Below are 26,735 nucleotides of genomic sequence, written 5' to 3' on the forward strand. Positions count from 1 at the left end.
CTCAACAGGTAAAAATACTACCACGCAAAATAAACTCCACTATAGCATGTAGGGTTATAACAACCTCAACCCCTTGGAGTTTTCAAGACCTTATTCCTGAGAGTAGCCTTGACTTATCAGAGCTGACCTGACTTCAAGCAGGAGGCTGAATTTGAGACCAACCTAAATCATCATATGACCTTAGTGTTAACTGCAGACAGTTTCTATCATTAGTTTTACTGACTTGCAAAAACTTCCACCAGCTTCCTTCAGGGCTGTTTTGATAATGAAGGAGATTCTACCAAGTGAGGCTTCCAATTCAGCATTGTTCAACTCTTTTTGAAGACAACTATTGCAGCCTAATACCTGAAACCTAAACCAATTGTGTAGTATTATCCAGGCTTCTTTGGGGGAATGTTACCAGGATCAGTTAAAGGCTACATTATGTTTCCAGTTTCCTAACAAAATACGGAAAGAGATTCCCTGTAGCCCAAGTGATTCTTTTGAAGGATTTTATTGAAACCAGGATTTCAATTGTCTTCTCAAGTGTTTGCATGATCATTTTGCAGGCTTTTGTTTCTTCTTCCTCTTCCCCACCCTCCAGCAGAGAAAAATGAGCAAAGGAGAATTTCTAGCTTACATACTGAGCTTCTCATAAGCTTTCCATTATGTTTTCAGCTCAGACCTCAGAATTCAAAGCTCATTCTTTGGGGATGAAACTGGATATATACGAAGCCTGCAGTCACTTGGAATACTTTCAGCATAGAGATGGTGAGAACCCCAGTTATCCCATAACCACACGTACATTCTCAACACTTACAGGTCTGAATCAAAATCCACATCCAGTTTTTTTCCAAAATATTAGGAAAGGTTAAAATCTGTTCTTCTGTTTGTGTGATCTCTGTTAGTGAGCAACTAATTGGTCACAGAAAGATCAGAATGGCTGAGATTACTGAAACAGAAACAAAAAGGAGAATCATGCAGGAAACAGAAAGTGTGGCATAGATAACAAGCTTTGTACTTTTACAAATTTCCATCAAACAGAGCCATAAAGACTTTCAAGAGAATTGAGAGGAATATAGCAACAGTTAACAAAAATAAATAGCAATTACTATTTTACAGTAGATGTTGCATGACACTACATGAAGTGAAATTCATGATTTTTTGAAATCAAAGAATCACAATAACCACAATAAATAACACTTCTAAGCAATAAGAAAGAGTAAATTCAAAAAGTTACACAGAACATTTCGGCCAACACTCAACTCTTTGAGTTGTGAACCCCCACTAGTTCTTACAAATTTGGAAGTTCTGCCTACATAAAATGGATTAATCATATACTGTTGACTACACTTTTTGTGTAAGTTTTCTTTCAGGAAAAAGATGCTTCAGCATCACTAGAAATCCACAGCGCAGGGACATCAAACCAGGTGAAGACATCTGGTGAAGGATGCTAATCACAGTTTCCCAGCCTACGCTGGCATCAATGAACAAGCTATGTGAAAAAAAGGGTGAAGTCCCAATATGGAAGGGCTTTGTCACGCATGGAAGCAAGTGAAAAGAGACAACACACTACCAGTCATTTCCACAACACAGCTTTAACAGAACAGGTTTAGTTCCCAGACTCATATATTGTCAACTTTCCTTCCGCTAGGGATTAGGTTCAGGGAGGAGTGATCTGAGTGATCCCGATAAGGAAGGGTCAAGATTTTGGCTGAAGTAATAAGGACTTGGTTAGGTGTGCACCTGCACTCTGAGGTCTCACCAGTTCAACCAACAAAACAAGACAAGAGATAAAGATCTGTTCATATTTTAATTAAGCTGATGTGTTGAGCATTTGCTCCTGTAATTGTAGACTGGCCAGAACTGCTTGTGAGAGATGATCCAACTGTTTCATGCTGCCTAACCTGTTTGTGGCATTTATAATGATTTCTATCCATTCAAAAGAAAACCAAGAAATCCACACAGAATCTGTCTTGTTGACGTGCATCTCAAGGAACACTTCATAAAAGGAAATTCATCAATTTTAGTGGTTTGTGGGTTTGTTATGAGTATGTTACTATATTGGCATTATCTCCTGTATTATTTCCTGCTGTTCACCACCAAATCTGAGATGTTGCAAACTACAAGAAGAAACAAACAAAAAAAAAAAAACAAGAAAAAACAACAACAACAACAACAACAACAAAAACTCTGATGGCTCACTAATATCCTTAGGTTTTCAAAATCCAAATTTAAATTTATTCTCTAAATGTCTCCAAATCTTGAATCTCTTAGCTCTTCATAGATAGATTCTGTCTAAGCTTTCAGTGACTTTTTATCACCTTTTCCTGAAGTCTCTCAAAGCTCTTGCATGTCACTGAACCAAACCCCAAAATTCTTGCTGCTCTTCCTTGTCCAGAACATGCTGTCTTAGAGCTTTGTTCAAACAAGGACAAAGCAGGACCTGCAAATTCAGCCCACCAAGCAGCCTCTGAGTGGATGGACAGCACCACTGTCAACCTTTCAAATCTGTGGTCTGAGATATGCAGCTCCCTAGCTGCATATCTCATCACTTCAGTCCATTTTCCTAGATGAGATGGGAGAGTCTGGGAGATAACATCACTTGAAAAATGCCTAAAATTATTCCTTTACCCAGAGGATTTATTTGACCTGATAATGAGGTGTTTCCTTTCTACACAGTTGCAGTAATATGCTTCTTCAAGGCAGTAATCTCAGCTTTAGAGTGTTCTTGGAGCAAAAGCAGTGCAGCTTCAGACCTGTAAGTGTTTATCCTTATTGGAATACCGTTTGTCAATGCATCTCCATTATCACATGCATCTTTACTTTGGTTTCCTTGAGAAATCAAGCATGTTTTATTCCCAGGCACAAGAAGGCTATCCTAGTGTTTCTCTTGTGCAGAGCACAGCTCATAATGTTACCACTTCTCAAGGATGTCATAAACGTGGAATCTCTCTCAAACCATGGAGCAGAGACAAGCCAAGATCAGAGCCGCAGCAGCAGCCAATTCCGTATGCTCCAATTTCCAACTACTCAACATTTTTACTCTGGTAAATCTCTAATTCAAGAGCTTATTAAGTGAAAATTTGTTCCAGCACAGATATTAATGATCACTCTTTTAAATACATTTGTATTGCAAGGAAGTTTAATTAACATAGTCATTTTTTCAAACCTCTCCAATTGAAATATTGTGTTACATATCTTCACTTTTATTATTCTATTATTGAATTAGGGAAAGATGCCTGATTTCATGGTAATTAGAGAGATAGTGACATTTTAATGTACCTTGTAATACGGTACTGTTGTGTATCATTTGTAAAGTTCCGTAAGATTTTCCATAGATAAAAAGGACTGTTTAAAAAAAGAATGTAAGCAAAGATTTTAATCAAAGCTGAGTGATACTGAAATTCTGTTGAATGACCCTCTCTGTTTATGCTTTCAGCAGATGAAAACACTCAGATGAAAAGTGTAAAGTGACATCTGAACCATGTATTTTTTTTCCACTTATCAGTGAAGCAGATCTATAATATTTCTAACCAATGAACAAAATAAACACATTTTTGACACTTGATGAAAAATCATAACACTAAAAAACCTATTTTTAAAAACTGATTATTATGCCGGCCTTTGCTAAGTTATTGCTAATTTGTTGGGAAGTTCCATTTGTGCTGTCTACGTTGCTTCAGGACAGAGATCAGGACTGGGGGCTGAGATGGGGGGAAATGGAAATCAGGCTTATAAGCCTAATAGAGAGATTCTTCTCCAGAAGGACAGATCAACAGCATGGACTTATTTTAGACATTATCAACTTCTTGGACAATCTCATTTCCCACCGAGGACAGAAGAAACCATAATTACCCTTCCTGGGCTGAAGCCCTCTCTTCTGTAAGGACCCATCAGGTCCCAGACCTGAGGTCTGAGACCAACATTTCTACTGAACTTAGCGCTAAAATTCTTCAATATTTTCCAACTACATAAGAGAAGAGTATCTGATTTTAATATCATCCCAACCCACAGAAATCTTGACAGTGTCTTCAGTGCAAGGAGAAAGGTATATATATCAGGCAGTGACAATAAAACTTTGATTAGTTGGAGATCTGAAAAGTAAAAAGCACAGGGGCACAGGTATATTTAAGCCATTATACCTGTAGGGCTTTATTAACAAAACTTTAAAGAAAATTTATGCAATTTTACTGCAATTTCCTTTTTATCCAACACTCATTTTCAAACCTTTTGAAATATGTTATGTTCAATTAAATTCTTTACTATCTTGCTCCTTAAAACTAACTAGGATTGAATTTTCACTGTGTTATGCCTGCCCCTACTTTTAATTATCCTCACTTAGACACCATGCTGATTTCTGTCTAGAGGAAATGACCTAGGATCATTCGAAGCATATGAAGTTCATTTTAAGATGAAGCAATAACTTATATTAGAGGATGTAAAAGGTCTTAACCTCCAGTCCTTCAACATACAGCAGCAAAAAGCTCCTGTTTTTTTTTAATTAAAAAAAAAAAAAAAGACATCTGCAATGCATTTTTCTCCCAAATTCACTTAACAGTCTTTAAAACAACAGTCTCCCTGACTAAATGGCTGTGCTTGAGCATACATGTAAAAAGCATCACCCAACTCAGCTGGCCAGCTTTGATGGTTGTTTGGGGCATTAGGTTTCTGACTGTAACCCCTGGGTTACAGTCATTCAACATGCACCTTTAAAAAGAAAATGCTATCAGTCTCACTCACACACTCAAATATTCCCTACTATGAAGCCTCTCCTGAGCTTCATCTTGCTTGAAATTCACTGCTAAAAATGTCTGGCAGTTTACGGAAGCACAGCTAGAGATTTGGTTGGCAGCTGCTGGTTCATACAAATATGGTACCTTCCTCTCAAAACACAGAAATAAATGTATGCTTCAGGAAATAAAGGCCAACTCACATATTAATCTTGTCCAGTCATTATAGTCTAACTAAAAGCTGAGGAAATTAGGCTTTCCATTAAGTGCACTCTTTCTGGAATTGACACAATTCTTGCAAGAGGTGATCCTGACACTGCTATAACCTTTCCTAAAATAACAAAGTTAATTTTAAAGGCAAAGGGTTTAAAGGCAAAGCGCTAAGTATTTTGTCTTTGAATTATCAGGCCAGGATGTTATAACACAGATGATTATTTTAGGCAGATTAGTCAACCTAAATCTAAGGGAGTGAACCTCTACCTTGCAAACAACATTGGTCTCCACTGAGAATGCCTGCTGCCAGCTCTGCAACAAGGAAATCTGAAGCAAGTTATCATTGGAAGCACTGTAAAAGGACTCCAAGGATAACAGATTTCAAACAACATAAACCTTAAGAGTTTAACACTCTCACCTTAATTTGGCCTTGCAAACATCTAGCTAGACAGCATAGAAACAAGTTATCACATGGGCTGCTGTGAGAAATCTCTCATTAGAGTAAGGAGAGAAAAAATTCCAACATCTCAATAGCCAGAATTCCTGGCCCCATATCTCCTATTTCCTTTATCCTTCTAATGTGGATCCCCCACTTCAGACCTCTGATCCTCATCATTGTTATGCTCTCATCTTCTTACCGTAGCTCCACATTCTCCAACCCAAGGCTGGTAATTGCTAGTTCATAGAAATATGGAACCTTGCTCTTTAAAAAAAAAAAAAAAAATAGTTGAGATCTTCTGTGCCACAAATATCCCAGGCCATCAGTGGTATTCCCATTGCAAAGCAAATTTCCTCCTGACTGCAAAGACTGTCTGCAGGAGTTGCAAAACGAAGGTTCTAGACATGGTGGTGTTTTTCCCACCACTCAGAATATGAAAGGAGACGGCCAAATGCATGAGGCTGCTTCTACCCCTCAAGGTCTTCTATGGCTTCTTCTGGGCTCCTTTGTACATTGACCCAGATGCTGGTGGGTGCTCCTTGCTCTGCAGGTATGTGACTACATTCCAAGCATGGGCCAGTGTAAAGCTGAACAGGCTGAACACATTACCTTACCCATAACACATACTGGGCCCAAAATATTTAGAGCAGTTTGCAATTCAATTATAGGCCAGCCATAAAACAGGGTCTCAGGATGGCCATTTCCACCCATGGCAGAGGTATGTGAAACACAGTGGTTTAAATTTGAAGTAGTCCATGCTCAGTTTCCATTAATTTGTCCTGCATTGAAAGTTTTGAAGAGCCCAGCAGGTGCCACTGACTTTTGTGAATGCTTTCTTGTAATTTCTAACCAAACTCATCTGACATAGTTACTACTAAACGCCATCTGTCATTTTCAAATGCTGTTCAGGCTATTCTCCAATTTTTTCCAGACTCACAAATTTCTCTCTGTGTCTGCTGCAAGTGCTAGCCTTTACCAAATTTCTTGCAGTCTTGACTGAGAAGGATTATATAAACAAGCAAAACTTATTTCAAAGTTCCAAAGTACAATTTATGTCCAGTCTGTGGTTTGGGCAAAGTTTCAGGTCAGCTCTTTATTTTACCTCTGCTGTTCCCACATTGCAGTTTACGATGGAAACCTGAACCAAGGAATGCTCTCAGAATGGCTACAGTCGGCCTGGACACACAACATTATAAACCAGGCTCTGAGATTTGTTTGTTCAAGAGCACTGACCAAGCACCTTTACCATGCATTAAATACAAGTTATTTGAAAGGTATTTGAGAGCTAAATTGGGCTTAGTATTACCTTTTATGTTTTATGGGTTGTGGAAATTTTCCCTGCTTAATTATCAAAGCATTTTATGGTCTTCTACAATCCCCAGGAAAAGAGGGACAGAAGAGAAAGGTGGGGGAGGCAGTCTGATCCATCAAGGCATCCAGATGAAAGCCTGACCTCCAGAGTTCCTGGGGAATGGTAGAGTTTGTTAACCTCCCAAAGCAAGAGAGTGCCTGCCCTTCCCCAGGAGGGCTGGAGGCTTTGAAATTGGAAGCTGACACCCAACAGCTGTAGTCGTTTGTGTGGCATGAGCATGTCATGCCTTAGACAATGCACCAAATTCAGCTCCTCAGTGCTCGGAGAGGGTGGTCAAGGCTTGCTGTGATTACAGCTCCTACAACAGGCAGCTCCTCCTCTGGGTGATGGTCATGGAGAGCAGGAAAACAAGCATGGTAGCTACAATTTACCACAGTCTCTGCTCACCTGGTGCAGACCAAGGAAAATGGCTTTTTTTAATCTACCTGACTGAATAGCTAAGCACTGAGGGAGAAAAACCAATTTACAACCCAGGTTTTTTCCTTAAATACCCATGGCAAACAAATTCAAAAGGCATAATTGCCTCACAGCTGCACTGAGATTTCAGAGGGCCTGCAGAGACTGTAGACTCACCAGCAGCCAAGGTCATGGTATTGGAGAAGTGAACCAGACTCCACTGGAGCATCAGACACTACCTGGGAAGTCTGCTTTCTATTTTGTGCCCTCCTTCACCCATTCTCTGCCTCTTCTGATTACTGCATTGGCAAAGAAGGACTCCTTTCTCTTGCATTTGTGCAGAATTCAGCCCTATGAGGCTACTGAACTCTCCCCTTACTAATACCACAGAATCAAGTAAGTGAAGAATAAATTCTTCCAAAACGAATCCAGATCCCTCTTATTCTAATGTATTCCAATGGAAATTTGATACCTAAGCTTCCTGGAAATCCTGCTAGATGTTTAACTGGATATCATATAATTAAGCTCCTTTAAAAACCTCGTATGATCCTACTAGACTGTCCTTTGAAGATATTGGCATTCAGTAGCAGGGGACTATGAAAGATTTTACAGCAAACCCTAAATTATTTTCCAAGTTACAGTAGTAAGGGAGCATCACATTTATTCAGACTGCCTCCCTCTTTGTTCTGACAAGCTTAAATACCCAGCACTGTAAATAGTCTAGGCATACTTGCCAGCTTCCAAGGCTGGCCCAAATTTTCAAAGGTTATACCAAGCTCCTCAATGAGCTTTCTAATCCTGCTAGACACCTTCCAACTCAACAGTTTGAAAAGCACCAGTTTGCCTAATCATGCTTATTTCTCCCACAACACGTCTGAACAAACAGTGACTCTGACATGTGCATATGGTGCTGGTGTTCATTCATACGTGGCAGTGATAGGGCATTTGTATTGCAGCCAGTTCAATGTCCAATGCACATAAAACAAGAATTTTGCATTCATGGTGTAAGATTTTACATATGTTAGAACAAGGGAGCGGAAAAGTGCAATTTTAGATTCTAAGTAAATACTAGATATAATTGTAGGTCAAGAAGAAAATCAAAAGCTTAATTCTTAACCCGCTGTACTCATATTTCTCCACATATGTCTGGCTTATATCTGTGATCCATACTTTAAAACTTCTTTAGATGGTTCAAAATAAATGTGGCATATACACTGCATCCTCTCCTACCCTGGTCCAGCACTCCAAGCCGAGAAATCAAAGTAGTAGCCAGACATTTACATTTTGGCTTCACAACAAAGATACCCCATCCCTCTGTGAGATCCAGATAAAACAAACAAACAAAAAAATTGTCTAGGTGTCAAGTCATAGAGAATATGGCAGAGGTAGAAAAAGTACACAGGAAAGCAATTTCAAAGATTAATTTGAACATGAGGAACGGTACTTCCAATAAATTGTGCAGGTGACAACTGAGCAGGTTTGGGTAGAAGAGATCTTCAAAACACAAGCTGTTTATACTCTCTGAAGTCTCATTCACTGCTGGGAAGGGGTATCTAATTTTTTTCCAGGCTTTTCCCATCACTTTCTTCCCACCTGCTTTCATCCAGGAATGAGGGACAATTTCTAACAGGGCAAGGAAATAAAAGGATGATAGGAAAGGAAGGGGAAGAGTCAAATGTTTCTGGGTCTTTACTCCAGCCCCACAGACCAGAATTTAGTGCACAGTACAAGTGAACGCAAGGAGACATTTTATAAGAAAATGAAAAGGGATTAAACCCTGTGTCCAGCATCACATCAGCAGGACAGAAATCATCCCCTCAAAACTGAGATGTGATAACAAAGGACACTCAAACTGCCTTGTGAATGCCTCACCTAGATTTAGGCAGCTCTAGGTTGGAAAACACTGAAATTGAAAATACCAAGAAAAAACTCAGCCTGCTCTTTCCAGGTGCCTCGCCCAGGAGCAACTGCTCTTTCTTCCTACTGACAACCTCTAGAGCAACGTCTGGCCCTGATGAAAGAAGTCAGCCTGTACTGTAGACTTTGTAGTGATATCCCTTAGTAAATTGGATTTACCATCTTGCACCCTTCTTTTCAAAAAAAAAATAGTGATTATATCTATTAAAAAGCAGAGTCAGAAAGCTTCCCCCTTCCCTTCCTGAGGAAAAGCAAAACCTTGGCAGCTAAGAATAAACCAAAACCTGGGGAAATGAGAAATTACAAAAGAACAGAGAGATGAGATATATTTAGGTTTTTGAGGATCAAGAAAGGAATAGACATGCCAGGTACAGAGGTTACCTCCAAAAAAGAACAGCCCTTGGAGATGGAGACTGTGGGTTTAGATGGGGAATTCAATCTGCAGCCCAAGTCTACTTAAGCAGGTATTAAGGTGGCAAAGTCCCAACTCAGAATTTCTAGTTAATAAAGCAGAGCCACATACCAGTTCCAGGTCAAACATAAACACGTATTTTTGCTAAATAATAACAAAAATGTTCTGGAATAAATTTAAAGACAACCTAACTACAAGTCTAGCTAGACGTTTCTTCTGCTCACAAAAGTCTTGAAATGTTTTGATTAGTCTTCTGTGGAAGGAGATAAGCCTTTTCAGTTAAAAGTTAATAACTTTCTCATGTATGATATACTCAAATCTGCTTGCACTGAAATTTATGGCTAGTCTTACCTTTGCAATCTTGGCAAAAGGTATCTATCCAAAGTTTGGAGATACACTGCTTCTGTAATTCCTTAGATTGTTGATTTGTTTTATGCATAATCCAAATAGCTGAATTTCTACTGTCAAGAACAAACCATTATACTGTCCTTTGTCCTCAGTATGTGTATATAGTTATTGATAACTTTGTGTACCATGAGCAAATATTTGCTTTTGACTTTCAGATTCTTTAAATTCTTTCTTTAACAGAGATGCTTTTGTTTGTATACAGTCAGTTCCTGTCAGGCAATGCGTGATAAGCATCACCTCTTGATACTCCTGTCCTGAAAAACATCAGCAGTAAGGCCACTGCTATATGAATTACCTGCAGAGGAGGTGCCTTGGGCCAGGCTGCTGCAGTGCATTTCCACTGCACACTACTTCCAACCAAGGGCAAAGACAGATGCCTGCTCACCTCCTGGGTGATAGAAAGTCACATGGCCATGCTCATCCCCAACTTGTGCAGCTCAGAGAAGCTGAGTGCTGAACAATTGTGAATAAGAGTATTTAACATAGTACGTAGGAATATCTAGCATGTGGTGTTCCCAAGTTATATTTTCAGTGGTTTGATCCCTGAAAAGTAAGGGAGTTCACTACTGCTGTCCAGCTAAAGGCAGACTAACTTATTTTTCTCCCCTCTTTAAAATCTCACTCAGATTCATATTATTAATGTAAAAATAATTTTACTCCAGTTGAAACTCTACAACCACATCTACATCTTTGACTACAACCAGCCATTGATATTGACCGCCTGCGTATTTTCATTCATGAGAGATGCTCACAAAGGATTTTTCTTTTTAGTTTGCCTCCACCCAGTTCACATTGTTTTCAGTCCTGATGCAGCTCCAGTGCAGCTCTCCACTAAGTGATCAGCAGGAAGCATGGGATGATGAACCAGTCAGTCATGACAGCCAGCCAGGCAGGGCATGTAGCAGTAACAATACACGCGGTATTGAAAGCCACACCAATGAGGCGAAACAAAGTTTGCTGACTGCAATGGTGCTGTTCCATTAGCCCAGTTGAAAGACCTGGGTCACCTGCTTCTTTTGTAAGGGTTCCAGCTTCAGTGTTCAAGCATGGACTACAGTAAACAACAGATACAAAGCACAACAAAAGGATGAAAGGAAGGAAAAGAGCACCCATGCAGCGTCTCCACGGTAGCAGGCAGGTTATTGCATATTTCAATCAAATGTCCATAACCTTCTACAAATGTAGAACATACAAAGCATACTTTGAGCTCCTATATATCTGCAGAAAAATGAATAAACAGCACCAGTGGAGAGCCATAAGATTGTCACCTAGCTACATTGAATAAATCTAATATTTCAGATCACTGAAAATAGATTTTGGCTGTTTGATTCAACCATAAATCAGGATTGCAGTTAATCTGGATTTAGAGTGGCTTTCCTGTGCAGTTTTGAGAGTCTCAAAGGAATATACTGTTCACTGATTTATGTACTAGTCTTGCTGAAAAATTGATTTACCATTGCTTGCTGCAAACAGTGAATTGCAGCTCGCTGGTTTCTCTGAATATGCAAAGCCTGTACTGTTATAAAGGTGGGAGAGTTTGACAGTTTGCAGCTAAGTAAATCACACTGATCCCAGTGTTTGCCTTGAGATTTACAGTGCATGCTATAATTTAGCCCCCAGTGCCAATCCACAAAATACAGCCAAATAGGAAAGTGTTTTGTCACCTTTTCATACACTGGATCTTCTTTCATTTATCCATTATCTCAAACTTACTCCACCTAACAAATTCCACTTTGAAAACCATTACAAATGACATCTAGAAATGTTTTCAAAATTCATTTGACAACAATCTCAACCAGGATATTTTAGCTCTTGAAACAAATATTGGGCTTTAAGAAGTTTCCTTTAGATTTCCAGCAATGCTTGCTTACTTTAATATCAGTCACTGCATACATTCACAATTAAAAGAGCCACAGCAGTGAGCATAAACTTCAGAGCCTTTCTTTTCTGAAAGCAAAAGATGCAGGCTAATCATAGGCATCTCTACTTCAGAAAAAAAAAATTTAAAAAATTAAAAAAAAATACCCACAACAACCAAACCAACCAGTGGAGAGTAGTAGAGCTCATGTAATTAATTGCAGTCAGTATTCTCCATACCCATCACTCCTGCACATTTGATAGGAATACTGTAATATTTATTTTCATGCATGTGATAAAACACAAACCTATGATCAGTTACAACTTTATAACAGATAATTCAGGACAACACATCTTCTCAAAGTCATTTAGCCAACTCATTTACCACATTCAATATTCACAAATACAGATTCTTTGCCTACAGAGGTGACCCAGCTGCCACCATATTGCAGATATCAAGATAGCAGACATTTTTCTTTCTGCTGCTCTTTAATTTGGCAAACTATAATGTGACACATTCTTTATGGGGACTTTTTCTGCTTCTAGCAAAAATTGTGCACCTCATTGGCCAGCTGAATAATGAGGAAAGATTATCTCCTTTGTAGAAAATTATGCCGCCAGTGTCACAATATGAAGACAGCATAATTTATAACTCCTTCTCTCCCTCCTCCTTTCATTTTGGCCTGGACACTGGGTCACATATCAAATTTCAAGCCATTTTTCATTTTAGGAGCTAATCTGTTTGGTTACTGGAGTGGAATGACAGAACACACCTGTGATCAAAGGGGAAGGTAGATGGAAAAAACATCTCCCGAGTTCATGTACATCCATTATCCTGACCTTGTTACATAGTGCTTCATATGGGTTTGGTCAATTATTAGACATTTGACAGTTACTTCCAGCACAAAGAAACCATTGAGCAAGTTTGGCATGCATTTTGTTCTTTATTAATTTAAACTGTCTTGAGTAATGTCTTGAGAGAGGTCAAATATCTCTTGATAAAAAAAAAATTTAGAAATTCTTTCTGTATAAAGGAGCATATTCACAGTGGCAAAATCCAGAATTCATCATTCTTTAAGATGGAGCAAGACCACCCTCTGCTACCGAAACCAACAGAGTATCAGGACCTTCTTTAGTGAAGAAAACACAGATTCAAGGCCTGGCTTAAATTCATTAAGGGTTTTCAAACCCAGATTAGGCTAATTCAGGGTTTTCCCCAAGGAGCAGTTTTGAGTGTCTCTTTTGTTCCAGTGGGGAACAAAGAAAACCAAATTTTGAGTGCTGCAGTTTTTCCACAAAGATGGAACTTTTCTCACCCAGTCACTTTTAATTATCTTCACTCACATCATGAGAGCATTGACACATGATGGGATTGCAAGGATTACAAGACAAAGCTAAGGGCCACGATCCTGGCCCCACAACTGTCTCAACACTGCGAGGAGGGACAAGGCCGCTGGCACCACACTTTAATGAATGTTTTCCTTACGGCTTACGGATTTCTAAATCAATCTTAGGATTTCTTTTTCTTTTTTTCCAAGCTCTGTCTTGACCAGGGAGCATGGTCAAACTAGGAAAGGGAGGAAAAATGGTGTAGAAGAAGGAATCACAACTGAGCAGACTGTGAAGAGCTTGGTTAACAGTTCATCTCTGGTACATGTTGCTGATTCTGTCCTCTGTCTAATACTCAGGTCATGTTCCCCTTAATGGTTTTCTTGATCAGTAGAAAATAATTAAAAATGAAGAAACAAAGCCAATTCTAGCGGCTTATTTGCTTCCTTCCTTCATTCAGATGGGAGTAGGAACTAGACAATCTTTAAGGTCCCTTTCAACACAAAGCTATGATTCTATAACTCATTTGAAGTAATAAATTATTTGTTGTATCATCTTCCATTGCTGCAGAGGCAACTACAGTGGAGCAGAGGGTATTGCGAATTCAGCAAGTGTCAAAAGTTTGGTAAATTCTTTCAAAGGAGGCAAAGGGTGGCCTGCTCATATGACCCACTGCAACAACAACAAAAACAAGTCACAGAAGTAAAAATGAGGAACTGCCTCCTTTCCTTCTCTCCATCCTCCCCATCAAAATATTTCCCATGGCTGAGTAATGTAAAAATCATCTAGAAAATAAAGAATTTAGAAAACTGCCTCTAGATTAAAAAAAAAAAAATATTATCATTTTTCCATCAGTTTTAATGAAGGACATTCAAAATGTAAGGTATCTGTCCAGAAGAAGCAGAAAAGTGCAAACATGTTATTTTGTAATTGTTGATTTTCCTGGAAAACCTTACATTGTTACAAGACACATTTTCATTGTTTCATAGATAATGGAACCATTTTCTCATCCCTTGGTAAGCTTTTCTCCTACTGGTATGAGAGTCCCCATCTCTTCCCCTGAAGCATGAACAATAAAACACATTCATCATTTTCTCTATAGGATTCCAAAAACAGGTGTTAGAAATTTCAGAGACATTCATTGCAAAGTCATTATACCATCTTTACAAGCAGAAAACATGATCTTCCAAATGCCATCCTATTCCAGTAGCATGAGACACTGGCTACCAGCACAAAACCTGCAAGCCAAATAAAATGGCTCTCCCCGTAATAAACAGTGTGCATTTGCTCAAAGGCAAACTTGTCTCATTCTGGGAAATAGCTACCCCTCTACAGCTAAGGAGAATATAGGTTGTTCCACTACTCTCCAATATGCCACAGGAATATTTCCTCTAAAATAGCAAGGAGGGCACCAACACAGAGGTATCGGACAGCATCCAACATTCCCAGTTACCCTCTCTCACTGATCCGGCGTGCAAAGGTGCCCAAGTACCACACAACTCATACTGTACCTCTAGATTCAGGACTAGGTCCTGCCCCAAGCAAACCCATGGGATTCCATGACTTTACAGAGAAGTGGAGAACAGGAACTTTTGTCTGCTTTTTTTGTGAGCTAGAAAAATTATCTGAACATCCCCTTAGCAATAAGGTCAATACGTTTTGGAGTGCTTTTTGCAATTTCAGAGGTGTCTGTAAACTGATAGCAGTTCATGCAAAATGAAAAATTTGCATACCTTGAAAGCACACCAATTAAATATCTGAAAAAAAAAAAAAAAGAAAACCAAATGAAAACAGAGATTTTGTTGTGGAAACGTTTTTGTTAACCAATTTCCATTTTCATATGCTCTTCTTATACCTACTTCAAGCTAAAATCAGAAAAAAAAGTCGCATAACTGGTTATTCTTCCAGTACTCCCACTTTGTTCAAAGTTAGGAAGCTTAGTCAAACGCTTGAGCAATTCTGAATGGAAAGAAAGAACTGTTGAGCTCTCATCTCAAATTTTGCTGGGAAAAACATCCCAGTTTGTCACTCAAATTTATCTGTTTCAAGTTTGAAATTTACCCATTTCAACAGTAGCAGGTATCTGAGTGTGAAAAAAAAAGGTGGAAAGTGAAAAAGGGGAGAACAGAACCCACTTAACTCTTCAGCAGGCAGCATAACCCCATACTCTCAAATGTCATGAATCTATCACCCACAGAGCCTGTAATTACAAAACCAAACAGCACAAAGATGATAAATGAAGAAGACGTATGCCAAAAGCTGTGATAGCCTCCTCACAGTAGGCCAGTGATCACCATTGTTAAAGTTTTCCACCCAGCTTCATTCAGAAGGGATTGAACCAGAAGCCAGAGAAGGACCATTGTGCCCAAGGCCCTTCATCGTTTGCTAAATGCAGGGCTTTTTTTTTTTAACAAATAGCCATTTTCCAGCAATATGTTTTCAAAGGGAAAATTCCCAACGAGATGTTCTTAAAAAAGAGCCAGCCTCCAGATCAGAGACCTAGATTAAATAATTTGAAGACATTTCCAAGAAACATCTGTTTCTTCCTCATGAGTTTCCAAGTCTCTCCTCAGCTAGTCCTTCTTAATCTTCTCTAGTTCTGTTGTTTGTTTGCTTTTCTTTTTAATGAGCTGGAAAAATCCCTGTCTCTTCAACTACAAAAGGATTGCAAAGGAAAAGAATACGTAATGGCATAAAGGATGACTTTCTTAGAGCAACACAAAGATTACGAAGACTAAAAGACACTCTGGGCTTGCTGGTGGAGGGGCTGTAAATGGGAAGACATGCAACTCACCTTGTGGTTTGTTTTGAGGACAGAAAGTAGAAACATTCAAATTTCTAGTGCTGGGACTGTTCATAAGCACTAAAACCCTACAGCTAGAGAGACCTGAGCTTGTTCTGCTTGTAGTTCCAAGCTGACAAGAAACCCACAGCTGTGGTTAGCAGGGCACCAAGCCCAAGTGAATAAAGCTCAGTTGAGAGCAGGGCATGTTAGTTTAGTCCTGGTGCCATGCTGGTTTGTCAGATGGCTTCCAGTCAGCTCAGAGCATGCTCAAACCTCCTTGTGAGGGATCACATAGCCTCTACTTTAGACAGATACAAAAACATAACAGAGGCACTCAAAGTCTTCGTCTTCAGTTTTGTGGACATACAGTGTTGGAAAGGCCTCTGCCCATTGGTGGGTTACGCTCATTCTGGGTTCCACACACGGACCCAACAGGTGCTTCTTCCCATGGAAAGGTGCCCCAGTAGAAAACTACAAATGCTGCAGCCAAACAAAGATTTGGGGCTAATTAAAATCCAAAATATTTCAGGCATGTATTTCACCAAAGTGATCTACTATTTCAGGTTGCTGAAAAAATCCATAAAAACAAGAGAAATTAGCAAGGTAAAGCCTCTAGTGGGTCTCATGAGATTCTTGTATGGTACATTGAGATGTGTTCATGCTCTGAAATGTCACATGTAATGATATAATGTGGTGTTATGATATGCTTGTGACATGTTTACAACTGACCTCTCTAATATGGTGTTTTAGAGGAGAGAGGGCTGCAGTGGAGATGAGGAATGGAAATTGAGAAAACAACTGTCATCATTCACCCTTTGGAGGTTAATACCAGTGGTCTGAAGTACTCAGCTCTAGTTTAAAAGAATGATTAATATCCTGCCGTGTTTTTGATAGGAGTAAGAGCTGCCTCCAGAGCTGTCATGATACTACTTCAAAATTTAAATTGCTATTGCTCTTCTGAAATCTTGTTAGGTTTCAGAAACTTTCTCAGACAGAAGCCTGCAAAGCACAAGACAGATAAAAATTGATATCAGTATCTAAATTATTATTATCATTGTCTGCTTTGGATAGCTTTCTTCTCTGGCAATGTGGTTTATGGCCTCTAGGAAACACAGGATCTTTCATAATTTTCTTCCCAAACAAAATTAACAGCAAGGGATTATAACGTCTGTAAATTAACACAACTGCTCACATTTCACTGCCAAGGAAAAAGGCTGCTTCATTCTTTACTGTCAGGTCTCTCACACCTCTCATCTGTGGAAGAAGAGCAAAGAAAAACTGCCAAGACTCACTGGATCTCTGAGGCAGTTGTCAAGTGAGCAGGTGTGCAGGCCTCCAAACTGATGCACTTTGAGCTGTCTGCTGACACCTGTACAGCAGTCTGAGAGTCATGAAGCCACATCCATCAAACCAGGTGCAGGCAAAAATACTCCTTTCTCGATGATCTTGCCTTGCATAACTACGACATTCAGACTTCCAGACTAACTCCCACTGTACGTGCAAGGCATGGAAAATATCGACAGAGGAGTGAGTGCACTACACTTGTGACTACACCACCAAATTGGGGTGTGGGAACTGGGCTCAGACTCCTGTTCTGCCACAGGCTCCTGAGCAAGAGCAAATTCACTGAGCTCCTCTCCTCCCCTCAGCAAAGTGCAAAGTATAACCACACGTGCTCCCCATACCTGCAGTGTTCAGGGAAAAAACACGTTGTGTGTGCACACAACAGGTGCTAAATGTATATGTAATGATTTATTGTCACAACATGTGCATAGAGCACAAGATTTAGAAACCATCTCAGAATGAATTCCCAAAGCCATTAGCTGTCAAACTCTTCACACCTGCCAAGTCCAGACCACCAAATTAATTCATAAGCATTCAGCAACTTCCCTCTTCCCCTGGGGACTTACTGTTATTTTAGCATTAACTTCACTGCCTGCGTGAGTATGATTGAGATCAATCTGTCTGATTCTCACAAAAACCTTGGTAAAGAAGGGGCACAGACCTCTTATCTGGCATCAATCAAATGTCAAGAATGAGATTTCTCTGGCATTTACACAGTGCCCCAGATTGAGATATATTCATGGGATTTGAAAAGCAAAGGCTTTGTTGATATTTTTCTAAATTCACTAAGGTAAAAGTATGTTTGCTCCACCCAAAGCTGGAGTGACAGCCTTGTGCTGGACTTTGCTTGCATGCATTCTTCCCATGCCATATCTCTGCCTAATAAAAACAGGTATGCCTTAGCCCTGCTGTCATATACACTCATTTTCCCTGGGTAGAGTTATATTAGTCAAGACTTCTCTTAATGTCAAGGGAAAGCAGAAATTTATTCCATCTCTATTTTTCATATTTAAAAGAAAGGTGGGAGAAAGGGAGTCAGTTGAAAAACCACAAAAGCTCCAGATCAAGATCTAACCTGATAATTAAGGCCGGTTCTAAAAAGATTAAAATAAAACAAAACAAAATAAAACAAACCAACGTACAAAACCCCCCAACAAATACATTTGTGTTTTTTCCTTAAGGTCTGATTGTACTGGTCTTCCTCATGAGGAAATAAGAAAAAAAATGTGTGAAATTTCCATTTTTCACTATTTCACTTTGACCAAGTTCATTCCTTCCTTTCTTCCACTTTTCTCCTTTGCAGATTGTGAATGTTAAAATTTTGGTATAGCAAACAGGTAAAAAATAATACGTGGGGTTACATTAGTCCTGAACTAAAGTATTTTTTATTTTAGAGTTGATATTTTTATTTTTAAAAGAATATCCACAAACATACACATTTTTTGTAAGAGAGACCAATTTTTAATTTTGCCTACAATTTTGGAAGAAAAAAACTTAAATGTGGAGACCTTTACTCCTTTGTAAACCTGTTTAATAGCCCCTACTATCAATGTACTTTCTTCTACTAATTATGATACAGACAATTGAATTTTCACAGTCCTCTTTCTGTTCTGATATTTACAAGGAGCTAGAGGACTGGTTTTATATACTGCAGATCTGAAAATTACTTTTGGACTTAACACAGTCGTTTAAATGCCAAGATTTTAAAGGCCTCACAAATGTCTTGGATTTGTAGTTCATGAAAAGTTTCATTCTTTGAAAGAGTCTCTGAACAGTCTTGCCAGGGAAGTGGTGGTAAAATGGTTTTAGCACTTCTGTGAAAACTGTAGCACAGATGATTAGAGATTATAATACACAGAAGGCCTTGGAGAGTACATTAGATATTAACAACACTTGGAAGCTGAACTAGAAGCTGGTCAAAGAAAACCAAACAAAAATCCCTCTTTTCTTTTCCTTTCCCACCATAGATCAGCCATTTCACACACACAAAACATAAACAAAATGAGAATGAAAATACTTAGTTCCAGAGTGGCTGTTGTGTTGCCTCAAAGAAGATTAAGTCAGTCTGGTTAAGATCACTCATATGACAGAATAATGACTTAAGGCTATAGAACTAGAAACATCATGAGGCTCTGCCATGGCATATCCCTGACTTTGAAAACATTAAATGCTTCAGAATTGGGGTCCAGTATTTCTTGGTGAAACATAGTACTTCATGCAGCATTGTTTCTTAATTACAGACTGATTTTTTGTCAGCTTTTTTTTTTAAGCAAGTTTTTGTATATATTTTTCAGCTGACCTGTAGGCAAGTCTGCAACTCCAAGGGTTGAATTTCCAGCCTTTTTGAAGATGGCACTTCATATCAGTGGTCATACTGGTGGGCCTAAAAGGTTATCCTCCTGAAGGTGATTGGGGTCCTGCCCTGGCAAGCATTGGAGAGTGAATCTGAAATGTCTCTTCAGGGAGACATACAAAAGTTATGAGGAGAAAGGCAGAGAATTGCTGCTAGATCAGAAACAGGCTAGAAAATAAAGGATAGGATTAAGTAATGAGTTGTCTATGGAGGAGTCATCAGCCAGAGCCTTGAAGTGCTTAATAAATATGTTGTGATAGCTGCAAAAAGATGGGGAGGGGACAAACCAGCACTGACAAGTGATTTGCTTATTTATGGCCTGGTCTGGGCTAGAGCAGACTAACCATAGAATCACAGAATCAGTAAGGCTGGAAAAGACATCTAAGATCATGGAGTCCAACTATGTTCACCACTAAACCTTGTCCCCAAGTACCATATCCACATGCCTTTTGAACACTTCCAGAGATGGAGACTCCATCATTTCCCTGGGCAGCCTATTTCAATCCCTGACCACCCTTTGCATGAAGAAATTTTTCCCAGTATCCAATCTAAACCTTCCCTGGCACAATTTGAAACCATTTCCTCTGGTTCTGTCACTTGCTACCTGGGAGAAGAGACTGACCTTCACTTGGTTACACCCTCCTTTCAGGCAGTTGTAGAGAGAGATTAAGCAACCCTTGACTCACCTTTTCTCCAGGCTAAATACAGCCAGCTCACTCAGCTGCTTCTCAGAAGACATGTGCTCCAGACTCTTCACCAGCTCCATAGCTCTTCTCTGGACACACTCCAGCACCTCAACATCTTTTTTGTAGTGAAGGGCCCAAAACTGAACACAGGATTTGAGGTAGTCTCACCAGAGCCCAGTACAGGGTGACAATCCCTTCCCTAGTCCTGTTGGCTGCACTATGTCTGATATAAGCAAGAACGTAATTTCTTGACTTAGAGGTCAAGAAAACTAGAAATACAATGGTAAAGCCAAAAGTAAAACAGAAAAAACATCCTTTTGCAAAGGTAAAAAATTAAATATAACCTGGTCTTACATTTCACAGCATCTTGACAACCATTTCAGTTAAAAGAGAGAGAGTGTGAGACATGGCAGGGCGCTTGGAGAAGGTTTTTCTTCCAGTGAGAGCCAAGAGTGAAGGAAATGTGAGGACTAGCCACCTCAGCAAGGACACTGCAGGATAGAGGCAAGTTTAGCCAGAAGGCAGAGTTTCCCCTGCCAAGCTTCTCCAGAGGGCAATGGATTACAATGAGGAGCACACTGTCCCAAAAGATGGAGATGCTGAGGCATAATCAGGGTTCAAATCCTGTGGTACAAGAAATGTGCAGTTATCATTAACAACAATACTTTTGGAAGAGATGGTACACCCTACTCTTTCAAGTACAAACCAATTGTTAGATACTGCAATTAAAACTATGCACAGGCGAGATCAGACTAGCTGCTTTCTGCAAAGTTCATGATCTTCCTCCAGGATCCAGCTGGTGAGTGTGCAAACGCAAAGCCTGCAAAAGCAAAGTATGCTGAAGCTATGTTCTCATTGCAGCAGGAGGTATAGGAAGATCCTGTGAAACAAAATCAGTTTCTAAAAGAAAGTAACTCAAACTCCCACAGTTCTGCTTGACCTATGTGTTTTTCTGATCTTTTAGTCAGCCTCCCTTTTTCATTTTCCCCAGCACTCTGACATGCATAATTTAATATTTCAAATTCATTGCCTTTCTGATCTACATTTATCAGGCACTTTGAAGCCAGACATAGTGACACCTTTTTAAAATGACTTGGACAAAAACAAGTGCCCGCACTTTTTACTGTGTGTATGAAAATTCATAAGAGCAAATCATTCTGTGTGCTTTAAAATTATCTAGAAATACCTTTGGCAAAAAAGCAGTTCTGTGTGTCTGAGAAGAAAATCACTTCATTTAAGAAACCATCTTTAGACAATTTAGTAAGGGCTACTTTTTGTGCCCAAATTCTTTAGAGACTATTTATCCAAGCAATAGTTGAAAATAATTATCTGACCACATGCTTACAAAGGAAGGCAAGATTTGTAAGGCAGATAATATCTTTCAAGTCTGTATAGCTGGAGAAAGCAGACAAGTTTTCAGGCATCCAAGCCTTTCCCCAGCTCATTTTTTCTCTCATCTTTATAAGCTGGTGTAGTAAAATAAACCATTTACATTCCAAAACTATCACAGCTACAACACTGATACTGATACTCACAAAGCTGGAGACTGAAAAGGCACACTGCATATGGATGTAAGATGTCAGCTGAAAACTCTTACAGCATAGTGGCGAGCAGAAAAACCCCGTAACTTTACCAGCAAATATTTCTACAGAAGGGTGTGTGTTGAAGTTCTACCTTAAAGAGCTTCCTGGTGGGAATGAAAACCTGACAGGGTTTTTAGTTTTATTTCATTTTTTGACTGTTGATGTTAATAGGAATGTCCTGTTCAGAGAATTTCAATGCCAAGAAAAAAAAAAGGCAGGCACAGGGGTGACTGGATGGTGTAGATTCCTCACAGTTATAAACGAAATACCGGAAAACACATCTGGGAGCCACATTGCTGAAGGCTGAACAAAATGAAGCTAATGATCTGAGAGCCAAAGCAGCACTGAGACTGAAGGCAGAGAGAGCCCTGAATATGCAGTAGACCAGAAATGAGAAGCATCATGAAGCATCATCTCTCCATCTGCAGTTGAGAGATTCCAAATTTGCCAGAACTGCTTTCAATATAAATGTATCTGACCTTGTTTACTTCTACCAGACATGCAGTGAAGGGAGGCAGCAAAATGCTGAAGAAAATTGTGGCTTTGCTTCTCAGTATTCTCCTGTGCCTTTCCCAGCCTAATGCTAGTGCTACTTGGGTGCCTGCCTCGCTCTTCCCATCAGAGAAAATAAATACAGCTAACAGGACCTGCTCAATAGCAACCTTCAAACCCTTGGAAAAGTCTGTTACACATGGAGGCTGAACAATTCCTACATTTGAGGGATCACAGATCCTTCATTTAGGTATGCTTGGAGAACAAACCTAACTGAAGTGTCACCCATGAGTTTTCTTTTTCCAGTGGCCTTGTGGATTGCAGAAGGGCTGCTGCTCACTGTGATGCTTATCCACATATGTGTAACTGATGTCAGTGATGGAAGAAATCATCCCTCATTTATTCTTGGAAAGTGTCTTACGTAGGTAATTTTCCTCTACATGGGGCACTTATTCATGCCTTTTTTCAAAGACCCTGTAAGATTGATTGTTCCTTTCATCTATGGTGTGTTCCTCCTCAAGTCTCCATATCACTCATTTCACATGTGAACAGAGGCATGAGAGGAAGACACTGAGGTCGATCCTGTGTGGATTCAGCTCGACTGCATCCCTTGCACTGACGTCTCTGACCACCCTTGGTGAGGCTCACCCAGCCATGCCTTCTTGCTGCATTTCTAAGGTCACACAAAGATCTGCAGACCCATTGCCTGCTCCACCCCAGCAGACCACCAAGGCCACCAAGTTGGCTGCCCTCAATGCCACAGGAAGGTTGGCAAAGTAGCTCATTCTGCTGTTGTTGCTGTCTCGAGAGGGCAGCTGCCATCCCTCATCCTTCAAGGAGATGAATCCTCACAGTGCTCCACATCTCACTGGGACATGGTAGCTGCTCTTTCCTTGGTCTCGTGTGCCATGTCTTCCTTGTGCTTTCCAAGGAAATCTCCAGGCATGAGAGCAGAGCTTGCTTTGCACTGTTCTGTGCAGACTCAATCTGGAAGCCGTCTGTCCTCCCCAGCACACACAGCACCACTGGAGCAGCATTGTCCTCTGGCAACTGGTTTTCACAAGAAGCTGCCAGCTACTGTAATCCTGAAAAAAAGTGGAGGCTCCCTACGCAAAACAAAGAACATCCAAACTGTGGAGTGGAACCCACGTATATCTACAGCTATCAATTAATTAATGGAAAAATCATTTAGCAAAATTCTGGAAGGGATGGTTAAAACAACAAAACAGAGACAGATTGACCAGTTGATTGCCACCAGGTACAAATTCTATTTTGTCAGTCGCTATTCTGTCTGCAGAATTGGTTTTATTTTGTTGATATTTTTTTTTCCTTTTTGAAGTTCTTCATGGAAACAACAACTCCATAGAGCACGGCCTCTCATTTTCTTATGGAGCCTTCCAGAACAATAAGGCCCCATGAACTACATCACTGAAAAAAATAAATAGCTTTAATTAAAAAAAGATTGGGTTTTTTTTGTTTTTTTTTTGTTTGTTGTTTTTTTTTTTTTTAACCAAATTGCCGCTCCCAGGAGAGTTCAGTCAGCACTGCAGAAATGTAGACAAATTAGAAGCCATGAGAAACCAAAAAAAATGTTAAGTAGCTGAAAAGGGGGTTCAGCTGAAGAAAAAAAATGGAAAGGCGTAGCTGTGTGTAGAGTTTAGCTGAGCAATGACTGAGGCCATATGTTAACTGGCTACAGGCATCTGCTAGAAATAAACAGCTAGCAGAGGAATAACAAGTTAGGAGAGTAAAAGAGTAACTGTTAGACATAATGACAACCCTAAGAAAGGCAAAATTTAGACTAAACCTCAATTTTTCTTTTTCCATAACAGGTCCTAGGAAGTGGAGTATTCCCAGGGCTCTGCATAGAAAAACTTTTGCATAGCACACAGCTTTATCCCCTCCCGGTTTAAAGTCACTCCTTCTGAAGGACACAATCTTGCACTGTTAATCTCAGACACCAGAGAGGGAGTTTCTACCCATGAGCATCATCTTCCAGATAAAGGACTTGTTGGCTGCAGGGAATGTTATTAATAGAAGCAATTGCTTCAAAATATTGTCTGTTGCTTATGTAAAATGAAACTAAAAGCAAGCAAGTGGGAAAAAAAAAAAAAAGAATTGGCCTGTTTATCAAACTGGTCAAACTGGCAAAGCTGAAGTAACCTTGTGCATTTTCTGTCCTCTTTTTTAGGGCACAGTCCTGGTTTGGGGTGGGTTTTTTAACAAAATTAAAACTACAGCCCATTGTACCCCAAGTGCCATGATATTTTAGCAACAGCATTGACCTTTCTGACTATTTTCCAGTATCTCAGGACCCTTGAGCTGGTATCTCTTCTGTAACTGGTTAAGTAAAAACCAGGTGTGTATCCTCCTGGGTCATTTCAGTGGATGTATATTTAGGAATGACAATTTCTGGATGATATTCAAACATTCCTCTGGATCCATGTCATCTTGGCAAACAGTTTTAGATGCTCATACTGACCTGTATCTCTTCATCTGCTCTGTTTTGCTCAGCCCTGTAACCACAGCCAGTATATGGATTTCATCATGCAGAGGTGCCAAGTCTCTGCAGAATTAGAAAAGAATAAAAGTGTGTGACTCATCCTGAAGAAGACCAGATGTGATGTTCCCATTACCTGTTACAGTGAACACATTACCATTTCAAAACTATCCTGATTTTTAGGGGTTGCACTGACAGCTTCATAGCTTTTCATTATCGTTTGGAAGAATTGCTCCCATAAAGGTATTTTCTCCTATGGTGGATATGCAGGGAAGCAGCCTCAGCAGGTTTCAGCTTGAGCCCACCTTTAAGTTTATTCTTCAACATCTGCATTATGGCAAGATTCCTCAAAGGGAATCTTCATGACTTTGTGAAGCTTAACCAAAACACTTAAAAATAAACCCAATTGCTAAACATCAAAGCAGTTCTAGAATGTGCTATTCATCTCCCCAAAGCACACAAAGACACACAGAACTAAACCAAGACTCTCTCCATAGTTACACCTTTATGTTCAGCTTATACATAGGCCCAGGAGTAGGGTTGACTGTTCAAGTTGACTACTAATGTGGTTTATACATCTCCCTGACTTTAAAAACTCCTTCCTCCTCCCTCTGCACCCACCCAGAAGCTTCTCGTATTGCCTCTGATGTGCCCAATTTGACATAATTTACTGATGACAATTCTTAGGAATGTTTAAGCAATCCCTTCCATGAGACCATCTTTTATGTAAGCTTACATTTTCCCATTCTCTTGGCTTGAAAATATAAAACAGAGGATACTCTCCTTCAGTAGTTGCAGGCAAACCATCTGCTCCCCAAAACACAGCAGTTGAAGGCTTCAGTCATTTAAGAACTGCTGACAGTTTATACATAGCTTTCTTCAAAATAAAAAGGCATGAGGATAAGGAAAAAAAATTGAAACGTGTCTATCAAGTGATATGCATGCATTTCATATGTGATCTAATGTCTCATAAAGCTGACTTCAGTGACTTGCTCAAGAAAAAAAAGTAAAAATGAAGGGCTAAAACAAGTAGTGCAGAAACCCTTTAATCTGTAAGGAATTAAGCTGACAATATATTCAAAGCCTTCCACCAGTATTTACAGAACTAGCATCTGACCTTTCACAGATTGAAATCACGGAGTCAAGGTACATGAGCTGGTAACCATTACATATTATTTAGCCTGGAATACTGTTTCTTTTGGTACCATTACATATTTGCAATAAACCAAAGATACCAATTTTCTATGAGTTTGTGGGCACCCTTGAAAGTGACTTTGTCTGGCACATAGCAAATCTCCACTTCTTTTATACTCATGTTTAACCACTACTGGGTCCAGAGCCACCAGTTTGTCCCTAAGCTGAGATTATAGAAATATTGCAGCTCATATCAAAGCCAGACAGAAGCATGAGACAATCTGCACAATGACCTCATGTAAGAGAGGGTAGGAGTTCAACAAACTTCATCTGATGCCTTTACATAGAGTGCCAGGCCATCTGAGCAAGGATTGCAGCATTCCACCTTGCTGCTGCTTACCACAGCATGAGACACAGGGAAAAAAAAGAAAATAATATTTTTCATTTATAACATCTACAAGAAAAACCAGACAGGACTAGAATCAAAGACTCATAGAATCATTTGGGTTGGAAAAGACCTTAAGATCCTTGAGTCTGAGGTCATATGGTTTATGCCTTATAGTTCCCCAAAGTGGACCAAAAATTTTCTAAGGTTAAACTACATGTATCACCTGGAGATGAAGTGTGTTTAGAGAATTAATAAGCCATAAATAAAAAAAAAAAAATCCATAGACATTTTCCTTAGCCGTTTTATTTTGTGGCACTCATAACGTGTGATTAGTATGGAACAGTGTGTTGCTGGCTCTGGCAATTCCCTTTTGGGGTTGAAAGCTATTGGATAGTGTCTGACAGGGGCACAAACC

At 39.6% G+C, this 26,735-nt stretch overlaps 1 long non-coding RNA gene across 1 annotated transcript in view; it reads right to left on the bottom strand.

The window, feature by feature from the left end:
- The window catches only part of LOC138104985 (uncharacterized), a 78,693-nt gene extending 53,844 nt beyond the window's left edge, over positions 1 to 24,849 (bottom strand). Inside the window, exon 1 of the long non-coding RNA XR_011148344.1 lies at positions 24,781 to 24,849. This is a non-coding gene — a long non-coding RNA (uncharacterized lncRNA). The remainder of the gene's footprint in view (positions 1 to 24,780) is intronic.
- Between the last annotated feature and the right edge of the window lie 1,886 nt (positions 24,850 to 26,735).

Source organism: Aphelocoma coerulescens, chromosome 2 (genome assembly GCF_041296385.1).
Source record: "Aphelocoma coerulescens isolate FSJ_1873_10779 chromosome 2, UR_Acoe_1.0, whole genome shotgun sequence".
NCBI classification, from domain to species: domain Eukaryota; kingdom Metazoa; phylum Chordata; class Aves; order Passeriformes; family Corvidae; genus Aphelocoma; species Aphelocoma coerulescens.